The following is a 14,501-nucleotide window of genomic DNA, read 5'->3' as shown; positions in this document are numbered from 1 at the left end:
ATTTATATGTCTTCAACTTTCAATATTTTGATAAAACCATTACAGCATAATTCTGTCTTTATTATATTTCACATTTCACATCATTATAATATGTTAAATTTTTACTAGTCTATCAAACTATGTTTTTAATTTGTTTAACAAAAAATAAGTAGAATTTTATATAGAATATTCTAACTATAATCTGATTTTTCTAATGCTTAATGTTAAATTTAACTTCTGGCAACTATATTAACACTTTATGTTCAGTCAAATGATTTAATATATAGTATCCCGTACCTTTAAAAGGGTAGTAAAAATTTTGAATGTGTCTTTTCTCATTCATTCCCCCTTACAGGCTTTACAAAATGGCTATATAGTTAGACAATAACAAGGCAGTCAAATAAGTCATTGTGTTTAATTATTCAATAGATATTTATGGAACACTATAATGTGTCAGCATTGTGATAGGCATTAAGAAAAAGTCAAAGAAGAATAAGTCATGCTCTTTGCCCTTGGCATGTATTCAATCTCTCTGGCAAGAAAAGTGCATGATGAGGAAGTGCAATCCATTGTAATGAGCACGAAAAGGACAAAGGAAAAATTGTTTTAACGTCAAGGCAGCATCTCCAGATAAGTAAGGATAAAAGCTTTGATTAAGTGTTCTTTATGCATACCCATGAAGAATAAGTCTATCAGTCAGAAAAAAAGGAGAAAACACAACTATAGACAACAAGTACAGAGACATATAAGGTATGGAGGTGGTGAGAACTTTTAAGATCTCTCTTAGCAAATTTCAATGTTCAGCACAGTATTGTTAATTATAGTCATAAAGGCAGTCAGTTAAGCATCTGCCTTCAGCTCAGGTCATGATCCCAGGGTTCTGGGATACTGGGCTCCTTGCTCATTGGGGAGCCTGCTTCTCCCCTGCCTGCTGCTCCCCCTGCTTGTGCTTGCTCACTCACTCTGTCAAATAAATAAAAAAATCTTTTAAAAAAATTATAGTCATTATACTGTACATTACACCTCCAGAACTTATAACTGGAAGTTTGTTACCCTTTGACTAGTTTCACTCATTTCCCCAGCCCCCCAGTTTTAAAATTTTATATGAACAGAGAAGATTGCAAGGAGGATTCAGAATATGAGTTAAACACAGCACCAAATGAAAGGACAGAATCCTGTGTAAAGCTTGATTGGAATCAAAGGCATATATAAGAGGATTGCAACTTTTTATGAAGATACAAAAAAGAAGGAGATTTGGCTGGTTTATCTAGGATCTAAGTTGAGAACTGAAGTTTTTCTGAGTCAGAATGGCATTTTCCATGCCTTTCAAAGCCCTTAAGGAGATTACTCTACTTGTATACTCAGTGAGTATAAAGGCCCAGAGATTGTGATTATTATAATGGTGGCAGGACACCTGAGGCTATGTTCAGGTACAGAACATCAGGTGATTACACATTATATATTGGATATTTTTTATGCCCTGCTTTTGAGATGATACGAGATTTATATGATTCAATAAATGCTTGTGATTTATTTTTATTTATCATCATCTGTAGGTATGATAAATATTAAGAATGCAGGGCAACATAAAAAGATTCTCTTTTTGTCCTGACCTGAGTTATCATACAATGGTCATCAGTATTGAGGCCTACAACAATGACTTAAGCCTTTGAAACACCTTAAAATCTTCAGGTCCATTAAACCTATCAATGTCTTCAGATACATGCCAAGTTTACAGAGATTCTTATAAGCACAGTCTTCTGAAAAGGAAAGAACCAACATTCTCAATTACCTTGATGCTGAGGCCTTAGTGTCTCCACATCCACCTGGCACAAATTTTATCACACATAAATATGGCTTACTCATTTCCATAAATGTACCATTGAGGAAATGTGAACATGGTATTAAGCTAACTGTGAATAAGTTTGAATTTTATTTACTTAGGAACATCTTTTAAAAACCAAAGAAGTAGTTGAAAAGAGCACATGGCTCAATAATTTATCAGCAGAGAGTATTGTTTTAATGACAATGCCATTTTCATTAACATCTCAATTTTAAAATCCAGAAAGATATCTTTGGTTATCATTCACTACAATAAAGCTTGTTTTTTACCTTATGTCAATTTCTATATGTAGTAGTTATTTCCAGAATTAGGTTCCTAAAATCATAATATTGCTTTAATATTCTTAATATCCTTGAGATATATTTCAAATATAAATATCTTAATATTTTAGATTAAAAATAAAACTATGGGAATTTTTATAAATTCATTAAGAGTATAAAATTCTATGCAAATTAAAACAAAAATTATGAACTGCATGGGGGATGGGAAGATGACATTTATGGAAGACTTTGATTAGCTATGCTTTTCTTTTTTATTTTCTCCCCAGGGTTGCCACTTAAGCTGAAATGAACTGTATTGATTATTAAAAAAAAAAAAAAAAAGCTATATCTTGTACTTTACTGTTGTTACACACTTTATGAGTGGAAAAGTCCCAGGATATGATATTTATTCTTGCTGAGTTGCAGAATATAACAGCATGATGCAAATATATCTCAGTAAATTATGAAATATGCATATTTAGCTTTTTTGGAAGTTTTCCATATGAAAGTTTTACGTGAGTCTGGGAGGAAGTATTTTCAGTGCTCAGGAGGTTGTGATCACAGCTGCTTTGCAGTAGAGTAATAGCCAAATTAGCAGTTTTTTCTCTGCTATAAAGCAGCGGCATCTCAGTTTATAATCAACCAATTGATCAGACAATGGAGGTTCTAGTACAAACACCGTAGTGGGTGTTTGATCTTCACAAATCATTCTTAGAAGGCAAGATTTTGTGATAAACAAAATGTAGTGTTTTCTTTTTTTACTGCCCATTGTAATATAGTAAACATTTCATCTTAGTTTTAAACTGGTACTTTTTGATTGTTTTTGTTTTAGCTTTGGTTTTGCTGATTCTTTGGCAGTTATTCCAGGATACTTAAAAAAATCTGCTGATGTTCCACATTAAACGCTAGTAGAAAAATGTAACTAATGGACAATCTGCTGAGATAACATACTGGTTCTGTATTTCCTCTACTGCTGTTCTATATTTTTCATGCTTTTGCATGAAAAGAGGATAGTATTTTGCTAAGGAACCAATCTTCTGTTTCTATTTATTTTCTCTCATTTGATAATTTTGCTAAAAATGCTACAATTTTGTTACAAAAAGAGGGTATTTGAAACCAGTTCCTTAAATATCAGTCCTATGACATCACTTCCAGATTCACTTTTAAGAATATTACCTTGATCAGATTATGCCTGCTGCTGAACTCCTGTGAACACGCCCTTTGCGGAAGCTGTGCCAGATACTTTAAATGGACTCTCTCATCCTCACCACAGCCTTCAAGATTCTTATTTTCCTCATTTTAATGATAAATAGATGCTTCTATTTCTTTCAAGTAGAGAAATTATATACTTGATCAAGAACTTACCACCTACTGTGTGATGTTTAGTTATTTATTTTAGAACTGGAATTTTCAAAAATTTCAAGCGCTGTCACTTAATTCAGGAACACTGGCTTGTTTCCACCCTCTAACTCTTATGTAGCCCAAATTGTCACTATGCTATTGCTCATATATAATATTTTCCTAGGAAATTCTTTTTTTTTTTTTTTTAAGATTTTATTTATGAGAGAGAAAGAGGGAGAAAGAGCATGGGGGTGGAGGGGAAAGAGAAAGAGGGAGAAGCAAACTCCCTTCAGAGCAGGGAGCCCAAGCCCAACCCAAGGCTCAATTCCAGGACTCCAGGATCATGATCCAAGTCAAAGGCAGACATTTAGCCAACTGAGCCACTTAGGTGCCCCTAAGATATCTTATTACAAACATTTGCCTACCTATAGTTTAATTATTTTCCTATTATTTCTCTAATTAATTCACCTGGTGGTGTTATCTTTATTTTATGAACTTTCAATATAATGGATCCCTTATGTTGTACTTGTATAAACTTACTAGTAACACTGTATGATTTATATTATAGCTGGTTGTACACTATTATGGACTATTCTAGGATGGCAGAGACAATATATACTATTAATTTTAACAGATATATTGAGATCTAATTGATAAATAACTGCACATAATTAATGTATACAGTTTTGATAAGTATGAGAAGATGCAAATATCCATGATACATCATCACAATCAAGATAATGGACATATCCAACACCTCTCAGAGTTAACCTATGCATCTCTGTTTTTTGTTGTATTTTTTTTTTGTATGTGTTAATAAAAAAGCTTAACTAGATCTTCTTCTTAGCAAATTTTGAGGAGTGCAATACCATATTGGGTTTTTTTTTTTTAAGATTTTATTTATTTATTTGACAGACAGAGATCACAAGTAGACAGAGAGGCAGGCAGAGAGAAAGGAGGAAGCAGGCTCCCTGCTGAGCAGTGAGCCAGATGCCAGGCTCGATCACAGCATGCTGGGACCATGACCTGAGCAGAAGGCAGAGGCTTTAACCCACTGAGCCACCCAGGCACTTGCAATACCATATTGTTAACTATCGGCACTATACTGTATAGCAGATCTCTAGAACTTATTCAGCTAGCATAACTGGAACTTTATACCTACCAAATAACTCTATTTCCCCTACCCTTCAGTTCCTTGGAACCCCTGTTGTATTCTCTGCTTCTATGAATTTGATTATTTTAGATGCCTCATAAAATGTAGTGTTTGTTCTGTGACTGGCTTATTTAACTTAACAGAATGTCCTCGGCTTCATCCATGTTGTCAGAAATGTCAAGATTTCTTTTCTTTTTTCTTAAGGTTGGATAATATTTTATTGTATTTATAGATCACATTTTCTTTATCCATTCATCTATTGATGAACACTTGAGTTGTTTCCATATTTTGACTATTGTGAATAGTGCTACAATGATCTAAAAGAATCAACATCAGGATTTTGAAGAAGCATATATATATTTTTTAAAGATCTTATTTTTTTATTTGACAGAGAGAGAGATTGCAAGTGGGCAGAGAGGCATGCAGAAAGAGAGGGGGAAGCAGGCTCCCTGCTGAGAAGAGAGCCCGATGTGGGGCTCAATCCCAGGACCCTGAGATCATGACCCAAGCCAAAGGCAGAGGCTTAACCTGCTGAGCTACCCAGGCACCCTCAGAAGGATATATTTTTTTAAATTTATATATCCAAGATTATCTATACTACTGCCTAAGAAGTGCTCTACAAATGTTTCACTAAGTGAAAGAGAGAGACTTCATAAGACAAGTCTGTTTTTTTTTTTATTTTGATTCTTTTACTGAAACTAAGAACCAGTTTTCTTCTTTCTAAAGAAAGAAATAAGAACATTATGTTGTCAAGACAGTTGTGATGATAAATGATTTTAAAAATGCACATTATTTCCCATGCCTTAAAGCTGCTGGATTTATACTGGATATGGAAATATTTCTGATGGCCACCATTGAACCTGTCTTTCTCCTAAGTGCAGGATTTACCACTAAGAATCACTTCTTGTCATCTTTTGAAGTCTGTGGGATAGTAAATTCCATTTAACACTCAGGGGAACATATTATCCTCCTTTTACATGGTGAAACTGGAATACCCAAAGTGGACACTCTTATACTGTTGGTGGGAATGCAGATTGGTGCAGCCACTCTACAAAACAGTATGGAGGTTCCTCAAACACTTAAAAATAGAACTACCCTACAACCCAGATATTGCACTACTAGGTATTGACCCAAGGAATACAAAAAAATATTTATTCAAAAGGACACATGCACCCCGATGTTTATAGGAGTCCTATCAACAATAGCCAAATTATGCAAAGAGCCAAAACATCCATTGACTGATGAATGGATAAAAGAAGATGTGGGGTGTGTGTGTGTGTGTGTGTGTGTGTATGTGTGTGAATGAAACAGAACATTTCTCAGCCATCAAAAAGAATGAAATCCTGCCATTTATAAAGACATGGATATAGCTAGAGTGAATTATGCTAAGTCAGTCAGAGAAAGACAAATACCATATGATTTCACTCATACGTGGAATTTAAGAAACAAAACAGATGACCATGGGGGTCGGGGAAGAGAGAAAGGCAAACATAAGAGACTCTTAACAATAGACAATAGACTAAGGGTTGCTGAGGGGAAGAGGGTGGGGGATGGGCTAAATGGGTGATGGCTGTTAAGGAAGGCACTCACTGTGTTAAGCACTAGATGTTATATATAAGTGATGAATCACTAAATTCTACTCCTGAAACCAATATTATACTATTATGTTAACTAACTAGAATTTAAATAAAAAATTTAAAAGAAAAGTAGGTGGTTCTGTATTTGCAACGGATTTCCATCATTGTCTTTCTAAATCCATTTTAAATTTTTAAATCACTCCTTGACATTGTTCAATTTTGCAATTTGGAATTAGGATGCATTTTAAATTATTCATTTTGGATTTCAAAGAATTTAAAATACGATTTAGAAATGTGACATTCATGAAGAATCAATATAAAGAATAAATGTGGTTTTAGATAAGTTGATGATTTGGACAGAAGAATATTTATTCTTTTCTTTTAAATGGCAACTCTGTGTATTTTCCTACTGCATACTATACTATTTTGCACACATGATATGTATGAATTAACATGCAAAGTAAGTTGTATTTGAATAAATTATTTTCCTTTGATGTATTTATAAGAATTTAGGTTAATGTATAAACATAGATAGTTTAACTTAAATATGTTCTCAATGTTAATTACACAATAATAGAGCATATGGTTTTCTATGTGAACAAGATATAGGTTTAAAGTGAACATTATTTTGAATTATATCTCTACTTTTATAATTAAATTTTATGATTAGGTGTTGAAGTATCATTTGAAGATAAATACTAAAGTAGTAATGAAACAAACAAAAACAGCACTTCTCCTCACAAGATCTACTTTAAGATCACCCAGGGCCTTAAAGCCTTTTTTAAATTTCCCTATTTTGATAAACTAATAAGACTGTGAAGGGAGTCCTTTCCCTTTTTTTACTAGACCTAAACATATTAGTTTTGCTTGACCAACATAATGAGGATATTTGCAGAGTGACATTGATAAATTTACAAGACTTTAAGCTTGGCAATAAGATTATTCTTAGACTGACAACCATTTCTTTTCTCAGGCTATCTCCTGGTGAAGTGTTACCCATTATAATTTCAGCTGGATACGCTGAAGCATTAATAAAGTTGCTTATTCAGACTCCCTGAGAGAAGTAATGAGGGTTCAGGGTAAGAGAGCTATTCAGGATTACTTTTCTCACTTCAGTCTCCTCTAACACCCGAACACTAGAGCCTCCCATGAGGGACATGCATTATGTAGAACTTGAGGGACTCTAGCATTGTTTGGTAACAATGGAAGATACATTTTTGAAGAGCAGTTTCAAATAAGAGCCTTGAAGTTCTCATTGGCAGTCTCTCTTAAAGAGGTAGACAGATGATAGATTTTATGTTTTGTGTTAGATGAGCCAATCTAGGGAAATTTTAGAAATTGATGAGAGTTGTCTCCATACACTTAAGTACGTTGTTTTGGTTGCATAACAAAAACTAAAACTGGGGATAGGGATCAAGCTAGTTGGATCTTCAGTTACTCTAATAACTCGCAGCATTTCTTGGTTTTATGGAACCTGACACTTACACGATTTAGTAGGCTTTCATAATCAAATAATACAAAATTATAACTGAGAAATTCTTAGGAATTATCCCAATGTCATAGAAGGATTTTGTGCAAGTGATCAATTTTGAGGAATATTAGACTTCATTACTTACAGCCGGTTCCCTTAAAGTTGTTTCTACAGTACAGACATGAAAGAAGGCAAAGACATGCCTTCCATTCAAACAGAAAGAAAAAAAAAAAATTCCAGCCGGTCACAGGGAACTGTCTGCTATCCAGGTCAGATCTGCATGCATAGAAGAAATGTTACAAGCACTTATTGGCAATTCTTCACCATTTACTTTATGTGTAGCTTAATTATTCTTTTAAGACCATTTAATTCAATGTTCATCAGAAGCAATGCCAATATTGCCATCTTCTGTTTATACACCCACCCAGATTCCTAACTTAAGTAACACTGAAGAGCTGACACTTTAGACTGAACACATCAAATTATGCCAGGAATGATCACAGCTGCTGCTGGGTTGATATTAGTTCATAAGTCAGTGCTGGCAGTGGGATGATAATGAAGTTTTCACCACTGTATTCATTTAATGAAGACAAATCTGGCAGAGTGATGGTATTCTCTGCCACAGCTGGGACAATCACAGGAGGTTATTGAGGTTGCCTGCTTGAATCTCTATGTCAAGGTCACAAGTGTCCTCCATCTCACTAGTTAAGATCTGTCGTCTACTTCCCAGAGGAGCCAGATGATCATTTTCCTAGAAGAATGAGATTTAACCTAGAAAAATTGAAAAGGGGTTTACCATTTTCTCACTAAAGGTGACCCCTAAAAAAAGAAGCAAGATGTTACGCAGCCTTAAAAACCATTGTGAATGGGGTATATGGAAGAATTGTAGAATCACTGGTGACAATAATAGAGTTATCCTTTCAGTATACGTGGACATCAGCTATTGTGAAATTTAAAAGGAAAAATCCAAAGTTGTGTCCATCCAGTCAACCTTGCTAGCATCATTTTAGGTAGGATCAAGGTGGGAAAGAAAGAAAGAAAAAGAATATTTTTGGTGTTTAGATACTCTAAGTTCTGTTACATCAAATGGGTTTCCTTTTTTATTTTCCATTCTCAAACTCTTGGGTATCTATGAGCTTCACCAGGTAGTAAAACCCTTGCAATGTATGTCTATATTCACCTTGTAAAGGTTTTGCTGGAAAGTCTGTCTCCTTGGATTAACCACTCTGTACTCCCATATTTGAGTGTAATTGTCATAGTATACCTAGAAAATCCTATGTTGGGATTGACAGTAGCTTGAAAGAGAGTCCAGTTTTTGGATCACATCAAATCTGTATACATCACATGTAGCTCATGTCATAGAGGTTGTCATTCAGTGCTTTAATATCTGTGAAATTCATCCAGCTAAGAAAACAGCACTTTCACATTCTGAAACGATCCTACAGAACCCATAGTAACAGTGATAGAGAGTTGAGAAAATATATGTATAAATTGTAAGCTGGTCTACATTTATACGGTACAAAGCCCCACTTACCTTGAGCTATATACTCATATATATGGCAAAAGACAAAGCTCTGCAAGTATCATTAGATCCTGTTCATGTGTCCAGTAATTTTTTTCTGGATATCCAAGAATTTCATGTTACTTTTGTAACCATATTGGTTTTATGCATTGACATTTGCATCATCAATGGCGTGATGAGTGTGCAATCCTGAATATATTCCCAATGCTATATTTATGTTACAGTCCAGTTTTCAGAGTATATATATATGTATATTTATGATTAATATATAATTTAGTTGATCCATGGATGGCATGCTATAGCCAGAATTCAGCCTATTACATAGAAATAACTAAAACAAAACACCAACATACTATACTATTATTTTGATAGAGTGTTAAAGCACTTTGTTGACATTTCTTTTGAACAAGAAGAAGGGTACCTTATTTTTTTTTCAGATAGCAACTCTTGTAGATAAGAACCTCTTTAAGTTAGAACCTCTTTAAGTTAAATGAAGAATTTAGCAGAGTCATATCTTTTACTACTGGATGAATATACATATATTATGGAGTTGGCAAAAGCATCAAGAGCTGGACTTGTCTTATTGTTTGCTTTGTTTTGTTTTAATTTTTTGATAGAGTTTTCCAAGGTTTATCCCACTTTAAGTGATTTTGCCTTGAATATTCCTATCAGTGTTGAAGTATTAGGTGAGAGAAACATTCCTCCCCCAACCTCCTTCTACTCCCCCCCAACACCTCCCACCCCACCAGGGATAGTTGGTTTCTATTAAGCACAAAGAACAGATTAAAGCCTCCTTTCAGATGTAACGAACAGTTTAAAGGCTATTTTCAGATAAACAGTTCTGGGAAGCCCAGGAATTGTCTGGGATTTTCCCCCTTTCTTATTCACAAGTATTGGCACATATATGGTCAATAATGCCTCTAAGTACAAAGGGAAGAAGATTGTAGGAGGCCAGGAAACTTTCTTGGCATTCTTAAATTAGAAAGTACTCACCCTAGATATAGGCATGCCCTATAACACAGATTAGGATCAAGACCCATGGGAGGTCTTATCAATAGTTGTATTTCAATATTTCTAAAACTCATTGGTGTCATCTTTTGCCCTCTTCTAAGGCTTAGTGTCTTCCAGGGAAGAAAATGAGATTACAAAGAAGAGCTTCAATATTCAAATAGTATACTTCCCTGGACATGTCTAAATCATTTAGTTGTTTCAGTGTAGGTTAAACTTTTTTATTAAATTATTTTAGAAATATTTCTTTGTATTCAGAATTCCTTAGTTACTTTTGGATTCCACATGTTCCCATGACCTCACTCCTATATATTCTATAGTTGAGAATTTGGCAGTTCATCAATTTCTTTCCTGTCAATACTTAAACCCATAATCACATTATTTTATGCAAAGGGTCAATGTTAGAGACGTTTTGTCCTAATATTTGTGTTCCATCTTTGATCTTTCATCCCATGCTATCTATTTTTCTTGCCATCTCGGGCAGAAAACTGGATTGTTTCTAGTATACTTTCTGTCCACCTCCATTCATGATCTGGATTCTAAACCAGCCTAGAGGGCATAACCCCTTAGTCATGCTGTGCTCATTCTATATGTAAATTCAAATTATTCCCAGCATTTCTTTAGAGTGAAGATCTATTACCTTGTACTCACAGTTCTCCTATAAATATATCAGGAGGTCACACTATTTCAGAGTAGGAACATCTTTACAAGGTGTCCTCTAGTTTGTAGTTAGGGTCTCAGATGATCTCTCCAGTGGAAATAGGTATTTTTATGCATACTTCACTTTAATTATTATAAAACTTCATTCACTTGCATGTACAACAGGATAGTTGAATATTATATTCTAGTTTCAGAAAAAACTGCATCTAGAAAAAAACTACATCTAGAAAAACCTTATATTATTTGAGTGATTAAATAAAATTAAGATACACTTAAAGTTGAATGACATAGCTCAACAAATTGGCCAAAAAAACATAATGTTGTGTTTTAACAGAAAATAAATAACATTTTCAGGATAGTATTCCTCATATTTCAATGAAAGATCTTAGAAATACTTGTTATAATATATGTGTATGTATCTTAAATATTCGTCTCTTTGAAAACTGCTGAAATTAAATTGGGAAGGCATAAATTAACAAAAAAACAAACCACACACAACAAAAATAAAAACATATACATTTGTTGATTGTAAGAAATATTATCATAATTTTTTTCTATAAATCCTTTATTGTTTAATAAAAAATTTTCAAACTTTGCATTATTTGTCAAAAATGACAATTGTGTTTTTGTATTAGTAAGGTGCTTATTTTGGGTGACTAAAAATAGTTTGTGAAAAGTTTTAAACAAATATTTTTTAGAAAATTTATATTTACAAAACAAACACAAATATAATACAGAGAGTTCCCATGTGCCTCACAGCGAGGCTCCCCTATCATGAATTAGCAAATTATATTAGTATTATACATTTGTTAACAATTAGTGAATTAATACCAATGCATTATTATTGAAAAGAATTCCATCCAGGATGTCATATTATACTTTGTTGTCATGAATTTTTATATTCTTCTAGATTATGACAATTTCTCAGACACTCCTTTGTTTTTGATGACCCTGAGAGTTTTAAAGGCTACTGGTCACATATTTTGCAGAATGCCTCTCAACTGAGACATGTATGATAATTTTCTCTTGATTATACTGGAGTTATGGATTTAGGAGAGGAATACCACCGAAGTAAAGTACAATTTTCATCACATCGCATCAAGAGTACAAACTAGCAACTATCACTATTAATAATATGCTTATCCACAGTCAGATAGTGTCAGATTTCTGGATTATAAAATTATTATTTTTTCATCCTTTCCAGACTATACTTTTTGGAAGAAAATCATTATGTACATCCCATATCCCCATTGATAAGGAGAACCTTATCAAAAAAGCTACAACTAACATCATACTTGATAGTGAGAAATGGAACATTTCTCCACTAAATTGAGAATAAAGCAATTTTTATCCTTTCTTAGCACACTTTTTCCAAATTGTACTAAATAGTCCTAGCTGGTGAAATAAGATAATAAAGGGAAGAAAGTTTGCAGATTAGGTTAAAGAAATAAGACTGTTCTTGGAATGACCTGATTGTCTAGGTAGAAAATTCCAAAGAAGCTAGGAAAAGCACTCCTGGACCTAAGAAGTGACCATAGAAAGATTGTTTACAGTCTAAATTCTTTTGTTAGACACATATTTTCATTTGTATTATTGTCCTTCAGCTAAAAGAACATTTTTATAGTGCAGTTCTGCTGCAGATGAATTATCTCAGGTCTGTTATATATGAAATACATTTATTTCACCTTTATTTTTTAAACATTGGTTTATTTATTTTAGAATTAAGAGTTTTATATGTATATTCATATGTTATACTGTTTATGGTGTGTTCAATTTCTAGAAGGTATGTTTATATTTTTCATTGAATTTGGATAAATTTCAGTCATCACAACTTCACATACTTTTTCTGACTTCTCCATGATTCCAACCCTGTTCTCATCTCTTTCTGGGAATCCAGCTGCATGAATATAAAAGCACTTTATATTTTTCCACAGGAAAATTTCCTCACATAAAGGGGAAAGACATTTGAGGAAAATAGGGGAAAAGGGATATTAGAGAAAGAGAGTTGAAAAATTGAAAACTAACTTGAAGACTGATAGTATTAAGGTATTATTCATTATGTTAGCTGTGATGACATTTTTATGATTATGATATTTTTTAATGAGGCTTTATTTCTTTAAAGAGAAGTACAAAATATGTATGGATGTAATCAGAAGATCTGGGTTTTACTTTAAAATATTCTTGAGTGTAGGTACTGAGTAGGAATATAAAGGAAGTAAGATTGGCTATGGTTTTGGCTATGGTTTGGCAACCATTAAAGCTGTTGTGTGAATTTATTATTCCACTCTGTGTATTTGTACATGTTTGATTTTTTTGTTAATGAAATAAAAAGCATAAAATGGAATAAAAAATAAACACAATATGGTAGTAGTCATGAATGCATTAATGCTTGAATAATGACTATAAAAATAAAGTCAACAATAAAATCAGAATGTAGGTGTTGGAGAAATATGAAATAAGGGGGAACACATTTCAGCTGATTGAAGGAGTTTGCAAGATTTCTATTACTTAACTAGCTGAAGACACCCAATTTTTGTTCTATCTATCTTTACTGACACTTTTTAAACTATTTTTTTCAATTCTTCTATTGAAACTTTTGTCATAATTTTACGTTATTAACCCTAAACACACTAATTCTCTTATGAATCTTCTGCATACCAGTCAATCTTGATGTGTGAGTATTATTCTAAAAATTGTAGATCTTACACAGTCAAATAAGCTTAAAGGTTTACACATTACTTCTTAGTTCCCTATCTTATTTCTTTCCTACCCATATATTCTAATTTACTATACTATCTGCAAATAACCGATAATTTTTGTGGCATAAACATTGTTTTAGTTTTTTTAACACTTATTTCTTTAATATGGGAAAATTTTAGTTAATTTGTGATATAAAAGGAAAATGTTAGCTTACTTTCTTCTGTGTGCTTTACTCATTATTGTAGTACAATTTATTATATACATTCTTGATTTTCACCTCAATTGAAATAATTTGGACTATTCTAAATTAAAATCTGATACACACTGGGATCTACAGCTGGGTGTTTTTTATTCTGTCTACTGGTTTATTTGTCTATACTATATAAAACAACATTACTTTCTTTAAACAATGAGGCTTTATAAGTCTTCTACCATATGTAAAATAACCCACCTCTCTCTTTTCAAACATTTTCAAAAACCTCTTGGGCACTTATCCTTCTCCATAAACCATCAGATAATTTTATCCAATTACAATTCTCCTTGTAAAACTGCAAGTGCATAAGTGGAGTAGACAGGACATAAAACATACTAAGTACTGGACAAAAACTTTAATCCACAATCAAGTAGACCATTATTGGCTTGGGACAATATTTTAGCTCTTCCTGAAAGACCTATAATTTTGTAAAGTGCTATTAAAGAAAGTCATTCTTGGCCCAAATAATGGCTTCAAAGAAGGTTTTTTTATTTCCTTAGTGATCATGTTGAAGGATAAGTTAAATCCTGAGGAATAGTGTCTAAAAAATTTTCTTTAAATATTTTCATCATACTCTCTCCAGTTTCTTTGTGTCTGTGTATATGTATGTGTGTGCATGGATACACACTCACTGGGGGAGTAGTGAGGGGGGAAGAATAAGTAATAAATGTGAATTTAAAATAATAAGATTGTTCAATTAAAATATACTGTAATATGCTATAAAAATTTGAGCT

The sequence above is a fragment of the Lontra canadensis genome, unplaced genomic scaffold, assembly GCF_010015895.1.
Source record: "Lontra canadensis isolate GAN:19392208 unplaced genomic scaffold, GSC_riverotter_1.0 scaffold119, whole genome shotgun sequence".
NCBI lineage: Eukaryota > Metazoa > Chordata > Mammalia > Carnivora > Mustelidae > Lontra > Lontra canadensis.
This window is presented reverse-complemented; position numbering follows the sequence as displayed.